This window comes from Alosa alosa, chromosome 7 (assembly GCF_017589495.1).
Source record: "Alosa alosa isolate M-15738 ecotype Scorff River chromosome 7, AALO_Geno_1.1, whole genome shotgun sequence".
In the NCBI taxonomy this organism is placed as follows: Eukaryota; Metazoa; Chordata; class Actinopteri; order Clupeiformes; family Clupeidae; genus Alosa; species Alosa alosa.
In genome coordinates this window covers 18,258,544-18,267,865 of record NC_063195.1, presented here as the reverse complement: position 1 = coordinate 18,267,865, position 9,322 = coordinate 18,258,544, and the positions used below count along the sequence as shown (strand labels likewise).

The 9,322-nt window shown below is 43.2% G+C and overlaps 1 long non-coding RNA gene across 1 annotated transcript in view; it reads left to right on the top strand.

The window, feature by feature from the left end:
• Positions 1-1,528: 1,528 nt before the first annotated feature.
• LOC125297891 overlaps positions 1,529-9,322 on the top strand; it is a 22,290-nt gene continuing 14,496 nt past the window's right edge. Inside the window, exons 1-2 of the long non-coding RNA XR_007194124.1 lie at positions 1,529-1,803; positions 5,376-6,191. This is a non-coding gene — a long non-coding RNA (uncharacterized LOC125297891). The remainder of the gene's footprint in view (positions 1,804-5,375; positions 6,192-9,322) is intronic.

Sequence of the window (9,322 nt, the reverse complement as noted above, 5' to 3'; positions counted from 1 at the left end):
TTATTCCTTTGTTAGCCATTCTGGCTCTTGTTTGTTTATCATTTAGTTCACTATTTTAGCTCCAGTTCTCTCTTTACTGATCATTTAGTTCACTGTTTGAGCTCCAGTTCTCTCTTTAATGATCATTTAGTTCACTGTTTGAGCTCCAGTTCTCTTTAATGATAATTTAGTTCACTGTTTTAGCTCCAGTTCTCTCTTTACTGATCATTTAGTTCACTGTTTTATCTCCAGTTCTCTCTTTACTGATCGTTTAGTTCACTGTTTTATCTCCAGTTCTCTCTTTACTGATCATTTAGTTCACTGTTTTATCTCCAGTTCTCTCTTTACTGATCATTTAGTTCACTGTTTTAGCTCCAGTTCACTCTTTACTGATCATTTAGTTCACTATTTGAGCTCCAGTTCTCTCTTTACTGATCATTTAGTTCACTATTTGAGCTCCAGTTCTCTCTTTACACCTGTAGAGGGACCCATCTCTCAGCATCCAAACTATTCCACAAGTCTCCTCCCCTCCCCTCCGCTTCACATTCAGTCTCTCTCCCACTTGATCTGTCTCACTCAGAGGGAGGGGGAGGAGAGAGAGAGAGATAGATAGAGACTGAGGGAGAGAGAGAGAGAGAGTGAGAAAGGGAGGGAGGGAAGGACTGAGGGAGGGAGGGAGAGAGCGAGTGAATCCACAGATGCGGTTTGGCATTCTTAGGCAGGCAGCGCTGATCGCTAGAGCAGCCAGCTTCTCCACTTCAACACGTTTCACTCGTTCTCCCTCTCTTCACCGGCAGATGAGACGGGCTCACCTCTGTTTCTCTCTCTCCCTTCAACGGATCCCTCTGTTTTTTTTTCCCTTTTCTTTCTTTTTTAAAGAAAAGAACACAGCAGGGGTAGGGGAGAAGAGAACAGGCATGAAGAAGACCCCCCACTCACTGCTGAAAGAGCGAAGAGACGAAATAAAGCTAACAACTCTCCCTCCACCTGCCTAGAGCACCCCCCGCCTCCAAAAAAAAAGGAGAGTGAGAGAACAAGAGAAAGAAAGAGAAATAAAGAAAAGAGACAGAGACAGAGAAAGAGAGAGAGGAGGGGAAAAGGAAGAAAAGACGGATATGGAAGGACTATTAAGCTTTTTTTTCTTTCGTTTCGTCTTTTTCTTCTTCCTGATTGTCGTGCTGGGCGGCGCGTCATCCTTTCATCTGTTCGCTCTCTCCATCATCTGCCTGCTCATCTACTTCTCCATCTACATGGTCTACAATTTTGTCTATTTATGACCAGCGAGAGAGGAGGAGGAGAGGAAGAAAGAAAGAAAGAAAGAAAAGAGAGAGGAGGGGAGTTATTTTTTTTGTTTTCTTTCATTCTTTTATTTCTTCCCTCTTTCTTTTTTTTACTCCCCTCCATTTCACACGCTGCCTCCTCACTTCTCTCGTGTCGCCTTTGCTCTGTTCTTCCTTTCTTTCTCTTCATCTCTCTCTCTCTCTCTCTCTCTCTCTTGGCTTTTAGGACCACCATTGCAATTCCTCCCTCTCTCTCTCTCTCTCTCTCTCTTGGCTTTTAGGACCACCATTGCAATTCCTCCCTCTTTCTCTCTCTCTCTTTCCTCTATCTCTCACCTTCCAGGTTGACTAAAAATCTGTCGGAATCTTAAGAAATACTATATATATATATATATATTCTTCTTTGCAGTTTTTTCTTCTACCATTTCTTCACCTCTTTCTTCGTTCGTTCATTCATTCCTTCCTCTTCTCCTGGCGTTTCATCTCTCGTTCCAGAGTTATCCGATTGCTTTTTTTCCTCCAGCTGCTTTTTCGGTCCCACTAGGTAGGTTAATGACTGTTTAGTGTCTGTCTACCTGTCTGTGTGTGTGTGTGTGTGTGTTTGTGTGTACCTTGTGTCTACATGGGAAAAAAAAAACACACACACATACACACACACACACACACACACACGCATGCATGAGGGGGGAAACTCTCCCTCTTTTCTGACGACAGTTCGGTGTCACCCTCCGCCCACACCTGTTCCTCTCCTCCCCTCCCATCCTCCATTCATCCTTTCATCCTCCTCCCAAAACTTCTCTCCTTCTCTTCCCTGTTGTATAAAAGTGTGAACAAAAAACCCCTCATCACGTCCATTTTGTGATGCCTTCCCTCTCGTTCTCTCTTTTCTCTGTCACTTTGTGTCTCTCTATGTCTCCTCTCAGCACAGTGTCAGACCGTCTTTACATCACACATTAATACTCACACATACATACACATACACACACACAAACTCACACACACCTCATACACACACACACACACACAAACTCACACACACCACATACACACACACACCACATACATACACACACAAACTCACACACACACACAGACAAACACACACCACACACACACACACACATACATATACACACACACACACACACACACACACACAGACACACACACACACACACACACAGACACACACACACACACACACACACACACAGCACTGTTCATTTCCCTCCCTCCGCCTTGCCAAAAACAACCAGCTCTTTCGACACCATTTGAAGTCGCCTGAACTCTGACAAAGCACAACTTCGAACATCAGTTCGATACGCGGTTCCTCTGAGGTTCTGTGAAGGATTTACCGCCGGACAGAGCGACTCTGCGTAAAAGCATACACGGGCAAGTGTATGTTTTAGAACCGATCCGTCCAAACCCAAAGGTGTGACTTTATGGGATGACGTGATGAAAAAAAGACACGGAAAAGAGGAAAAGAGACGGAAGTTTGCGGGGGCCTAACTTTTATTCGTTGTCGCTACTTTGTGGTATTTATCTTTCGGTACGGCTGTTTCCCCCACCCTTGTGTTTTCGTTCTTTTTGATCAGTTAGTGGAGGTTAAGGAAGCCTTAAGTTTGTTTGTGTGGTCATCGTTCTACTCGTTCATTCTCTCCTTCACTCTGCTTTTCATGCTCTCTCTAGACAGTGCTTGCGCTTACACACTCACACTCACACAGACGTACACACGCTCACACACACACAGACGTTCACACGTCAGTTGGAGGATGGTTTTTAATGCCTACAGTGATTCATAACCCATTGTTTCCTATTCTCATGCATTTCTCCGATTTGACTCCACAATCTAAGTAATCTCTGTAATGCCTATAACTTCCTTGTAATCCATAAGCACACCAAAAAAAATCTGTACACCATTGTCTTCGGGTCACATATGCCTCCTATAAACTGTAAATCCATGCATTTAAGGAAAGATTATATTTAACACGTGTGGTATAGGCCAACGTGGGGAGACTATATGGCGGATTTTAATGTGTGTGCTTCTGTGTGTGTGTGACTTGCAGTGGGACCAGGCTAGCGAGATATGGACAGATATGGACACTGATATCCTAGAAATGTGAGAGCCACCAACATCTTACCATCTCGCAGTAGGCCTACACTCTGACACACACACACACACACACACACATCACCACCACCCCCCCTGTTCCTTATCTTTTGTCATCCTTTCTCTCATTCTCTTGTCTCTCACTCTCTTCCTCGACCCGTCACACTTACTCTTAGTTTTTTTTTTTTGCGTCTTTTGTGGCAGACGTCTAATGATGTTTTCTCCACCAACCGGGTTGACTGAGGGCCGTGAGAGAGACTTGAGGGGCGAAGTCAATAAAATCCATATCAAATTGTCACTTCCATCACTGATCAGCCCACTTCTCCATACGCTTGTGCCATCTCAGATCAACGCACCATGACACTTCCAGATGATTCTGGTTGGATGAGATCTGTCGAGAGAAGCATATCTCCCTTCCCCCCAAAAAAGCCTCACAGTTTGATGAGTTTTTTTCTTCCCTTTTCTTGAATAACAAAAAAAAATGCGTACATGAACAAAAAAAACTTTAATAACAACAACAAAAACTGATATATTTTCATCTATTTGTTCCACTGGACCAAGTTTGTCCGTGTGTCCCCTTGAAATCTTGTCTTGTGCCTTTCGTATTTTTTCCTTCTTGTTATTCTTTTTTTTTTTTTACATGGTTGTCACGTCATTCCCTGTCTCTCTGTCTCTGTCCTATTTGCCAAATCTGTCAATCAAATGAAATGATATGTGTGCTCAAATGAAGAGACCAAAAGTGGGACCAAGTGAGTAAAGATTCTACCTTGTGCACAGTAATATTCATGAGCCTCACAATGCGTGACATTAGCTTTCTGGTGGAGAACCTTTCATCTCTTTTGCATTTACAGTAGGCCTACACTCTAACACACACACACACACACAATAAAAGACTGAATTCAGCAAATTGCATTTGACACACCACCACGTTTAGGCACTTGTATGCCCATTTAACGCCTGTGCTCTTCGGAAACTTTTATAGTTTGTCATCACATCAGTGGGTGCCCTTAAATCTCTTGAACGTATGAAAAGCAAGAACTTTTGAATATAGTTCAGCTTTGAGTAGGATCTGTGATCCAGATCTAAATGAATAATTTAGCATCCACCGTCACTTTGGCTCCAGGGTGCAGTTGGCAAGTTCTACCATGGACATGTTGCCATATTGCCATATGGAGTATTGTGTATAGCCTATGCATTCAGTCTTGCATCTTTTTTATAGACCCTTTCAACAAATCACCTTATTCCGCGCGCAAACATGGGGGTGCTAGCTTTGCCCACATTGTCTCCGAACTTCCGATTGAGCAGTACATCCATTGTGATACATTGAGATAGCAGAGCTCTATCGAGATGACTGGCATCATATATTATGGGTCATCCTAAAGTTAGGAACGTTTATTTAGGATTTTGGTGACTTAAGACATTTCTGTTATACAGCTTTCCTATCTGAAGTTAGGAAAAAACTGACTTTGGAGCGGCTGTTCTGTAAGTTAGCCTCTCTATCCTCTTCTGCCGTGTTATCCCAATGAAGCTAACTAGACTTAGCTAGCCGACCGGAAGTTTAAAGACAACGTGGAATTTTAAAACATGGGTGGGGCTGAATAAGGTGAATAAAAACAAAAACAATGCTTGAACGTTCTATTTGGGTCCCAATCTACTTCCTCTGCATTAAGATAACATATGGAATGTTAAAACGGAAGCCTTGTGGGGCCAACTATGATGCTGATAATGGAACTCGCTTGAAAGGGTCTATGGGGGGGGGGGGGTGAAGCAATTGTTTCAGAGAATGAGGAGTAATGGCTAACCCATTTTTTATCACTTCTGTTGAGAGAGAGAGAGAGAGAGAGAGAGAGAGAGAGAATGAGAGTGAATATTTATTTCTGTGGTAAAAATGCAACGCAACATAATCACAGCTAGCCTATATGTAGCCACTAGCTTCACCGGTGCTGCTCAGTGATGATTTTGTTAAGTTATGCTAAACATCTTTTTTTTTCTTTTTCCCTTCACAGTTAAAACGTCAAAACTGCTTGGAGACCACCAAAGCCTAGGGACTAGGTGAAGAACATTCAAGCATAGCTTCTGAGATCACATCTCAGTCAACGATTCTCCCTTGACAACGACACTGAATCCCATTGAAGAACTGGTAGACTGGTAGCAAATTGGACTGAACTCTGTAAGAAACAAAGACTGCCAACCTTGGCTCATCACCACCGTTTACCTGCTGTGATTCACTGAACTCTGCTTAGCTCTGGGAAAATTTTAGTCATTGATGAAGTCGTGACACCGTATTAAACTGACCTTTTTTTGGGTTGGAGCCTAAAGAAACCAGGTGTGGACAAAGGTTTGAATTTTTGTAAAAAAAAATCTGGACCAGAGTTTTGCATTCTATTGTGCGACTGTTTTTTATGCTTCCGAAGAACATTCAATATTTTTCCTTAGCGTTTTTTTTTTCTTTACGAGACCGACAAGAATCCATTGTCACTCAGGATTCCCAGCGACAAGACAGGAGCGAAGAACTTCAAAAACCTCTGCGTGTAAACGTCACTGACGTTGAACTTGAGATAGCCACAACACATTTTCACAGTGAACTGATTTCCCCTCCGTGCTCCTGGCTGCCTGGTGAAACCTCTTCTTCCTGTGGTTTTGTGTCGCCTCTCACTCTCTCTTTTTTTCAAAAACTGATCTCTGCTGCTCTCGTTTTTACGTGGCTTCTGCGTTTCTTCATCCTTCCACTCGAGGATATGAAAGGTCGAGAGGAGATCCAGTCCACAGCACCATGCCAGAACTGAGCAGACGTGGTGAGAGTTGGGCTGACAATGTTCAAGGTAAGAGGAACGGAGGACGACTGTGCTGCTTATTATGACTTGTAAGATTTGCTGTTCATTTCTTTTATGAACTTCCTTTAAAGTGTGCGTGCGTGCCTGCCTGCCTGCCTGCCTGCGTGTGTGCGTGTATATGTGTATGTTTGAATCCACATTCTAATCCACAAAAGACATTGATGTTCTTCAAACTTTTGGAGAGAGAGAGGGAGAGAGAGAGAGAGAGAGAGAGAGAGAGAGAGAGAGAGAGAGAGAGAGAGAGAGAGAAAAGAGGACAGATTAGCAGATTAGATAAACATTTCATTGACCAGGGCAGACTACAGATTCCTCGATAACGGCATCTCTCTTTGCACTTGCAACCCCCCTGTCACTCATCGCGTGTCGTCTCTGCAGCGGCGTGCTCCTTTCGCGCCCCTGCCGAGCGGGCCAGCGGACACCTGCCAGTCAAAATCTTGCTTGAGTGACAGCCGCCGAGAGGATTGCGGTGGGGTTAAGGAAATGTCACTATTTCTGTCTCAACGCCGGCAGATGCGTCTGTTCTGTGTTAAAAGTTTAAAGGCACCACTTTTACATCGACACGCCTGCCTTCACGCACACCGCTACACCTGACGCTGTCACCACCTCAGCACCACCTTTGGATGGTGGAGTGTGGAGGGATATGGAGTTTAGGTTACCTGGGATGGTTCTCTCCAAACGCTTTTAGATTATCAAGCAGTCGATTCGAAGCAATAAACACGCTGGTACTAAACCACATGTATGCTACATAATGTAAAATCACTGTAATTTTCCATCGGAAGAAACCTGTAATTGATGCAGGCGGCTTTTCAGTAAATTGAAAAATGTATGACAGCATGAGTCCCCAGAGATCCGTTGGAAAATACAGTGTTACTGTAGAAAGGAGGAAAAGTGTTTATTTACATTATAGAATCTAAAAAACTATTTGACAAGTCAGAAGAGGGAGTGTATAAAGACAATGGGCTACAGCTTCATCCCATGTGGTTGCACTGGCCTGCAATGGATGATGCAGGTCATCACTGTTATTGTGTTACATGCTCCAAATGTAAAGCACTTTGAGCTGCATTCTGTGTATGAAAGGTGCTATACAAATAAAGCTTATTAATATTATTACATTACATTCTTCTTCTTCTTCTTATTATTATTATTATTAATAATATAATAATAATAATAATAATAATAATAATAATAATACTAAATTGCATTTCTCTATCACTAATGTAGAAATCAAAAGGATACTGCCATCTGACTGTTAGAAGAGAATGTTTCACTTTATCAATTTCTGAATGTAGTACCATTTTTTGGCAAGTAGGCTATAATATGCTTCAAAAACACTGCACTGTGGAATGGTCTGAACCAGCTATTCTTTTCTTCTTTTGAGTGTTTGGTAGGCCAACATGCTGAGAGTGGGTTTGGATGAGCATGAGTTTATTCACATAAAAAAAAACAGTAGTAGTGTGTGTGTGTGTGTGTGTGTGTGTGCGTTTCCCTAACTGAATCTCTCTCTGTCATTCTCTCTCCTTGACTCTAAATCTCTCTCTCTTCCTGTTTCTCCTTAGCTCTGAATCTCTTTCTGTTTCTCTCTGTCTCTCTCTCTCTGAATCTCTCTCTCTCTCTCTCTCTGTTTCTCCTTAACTCTCTCTCTCTCATTCTGTCTCTCTGACTGAGTGATCAATAGACCATGTCACGGGTTTCCAGCTGGAGGATAGATAGCCATCCACACTATTATTGGTTGCGGTGCTCATTTGAATGGCTTTAAAAATATTGACAGAGCAGTTAAGGGATTTGGATGGTTGGAGTTGTGCTTCGCTGGCCAATATTGTGTTAAAGAGTGTGTGTGTGTGTGTGTGTGTGTGTGTGTGTGTGTGTGTGTGTGTGTGTGTGTGTGTGTGTGTGTGTGTGTGTGTGTGTTTTAGACACTGATTTTCTGAGCCAGTAGATCAGTGGTCCCTCTCCTGCCTTACTCCTCGAGCTGTTCATTTAATCTAACAGCGTGGCTTAGCGTGAGTGCATGATCTTGCAGGCATCTAGTTGTGTTTCCCCTCACAACTCATGTTTCTTACATGTGTCATGTGTGTCGGGGGGTGGGAGCCGGTTGGTATGTAATTTTAATGTGGCACAATGGACACAGATTATTCCAGTTTAGCTGGATCTCATGCTATATTTATCAAGGTGTGTGTGTGTGTGTGTGTGTGTGTGTGTGTGTGTGTGTGTGTGTGTGAGAGAGATAAAGTATTTGTGTGTGTGTGTGTGGGAGAGAGAGAAAGTATTTGTGTTTTGAGTGTGTGTGTGTGTGTGTGTGTGTGTGTGTGTCCCTGTGTCCCTGTACAGTACTGTATGTCTCCCATTGCATTGCACTTTAACCAGTCCAATTGGACAGCAGGTGATGTAGCCAAGGGTCACCTGATTAAACACTTTTTAACACAGTGATGATTTTCAGGTACTTCCTCTCATTCACTCCACCACCACCCAAAGATAAAAGGGAGCTACAGGCTCACTGGTCTAACCCACGTCCGTTTAATTATGCTAAGCTAGGCTAACAGTCTCAGACTGGGTTATTGCACACAATTATGCTAAGCTAGGCTAACAGTGTCAGATTGGGTTATTGTACACAATTATGCTAAGCTAGGCTAACAGTGTCAGACTGGGTTATTGTATACAATTATGCTAAGCTAGGCTAACAGTCTCAGACTGGGTTATTGTAAACACAGAGAAGAGAAGGGTGTGTATCCTCTTATCTAACTCAGGGGTAGTCGACAAATAAGCTAATTCCCCCAAAAGTTGGCGAGTTCCTTTAAAAACATTTAGGCAGTTCTCCTCACTCGATCCAGCACCCCCCACATCCACCTCCATCTCAAAGACCCAAGAACACTGCCTGGGTTAAATGAGTCCTGAAAACTCCCAAGACCCAAGAACACTGCCTGGGTTAAATGAGTCCTGAAGACCCCATTATGCTCTCTCTGTTAAGCCTTGGCATGTTGAGTCTCAATCCAACGGTGCTTTGCTCTTGACCCAGGCAGCGCGCTTTTCCGGAGTTTTCTCTCGGCTCTTGCACTTTTGGCAGGCTCGCTCGCTCGCTCTCTTGTTTGCTGGCTGGTGGCAGGCATTGTTGTTGCCATGGT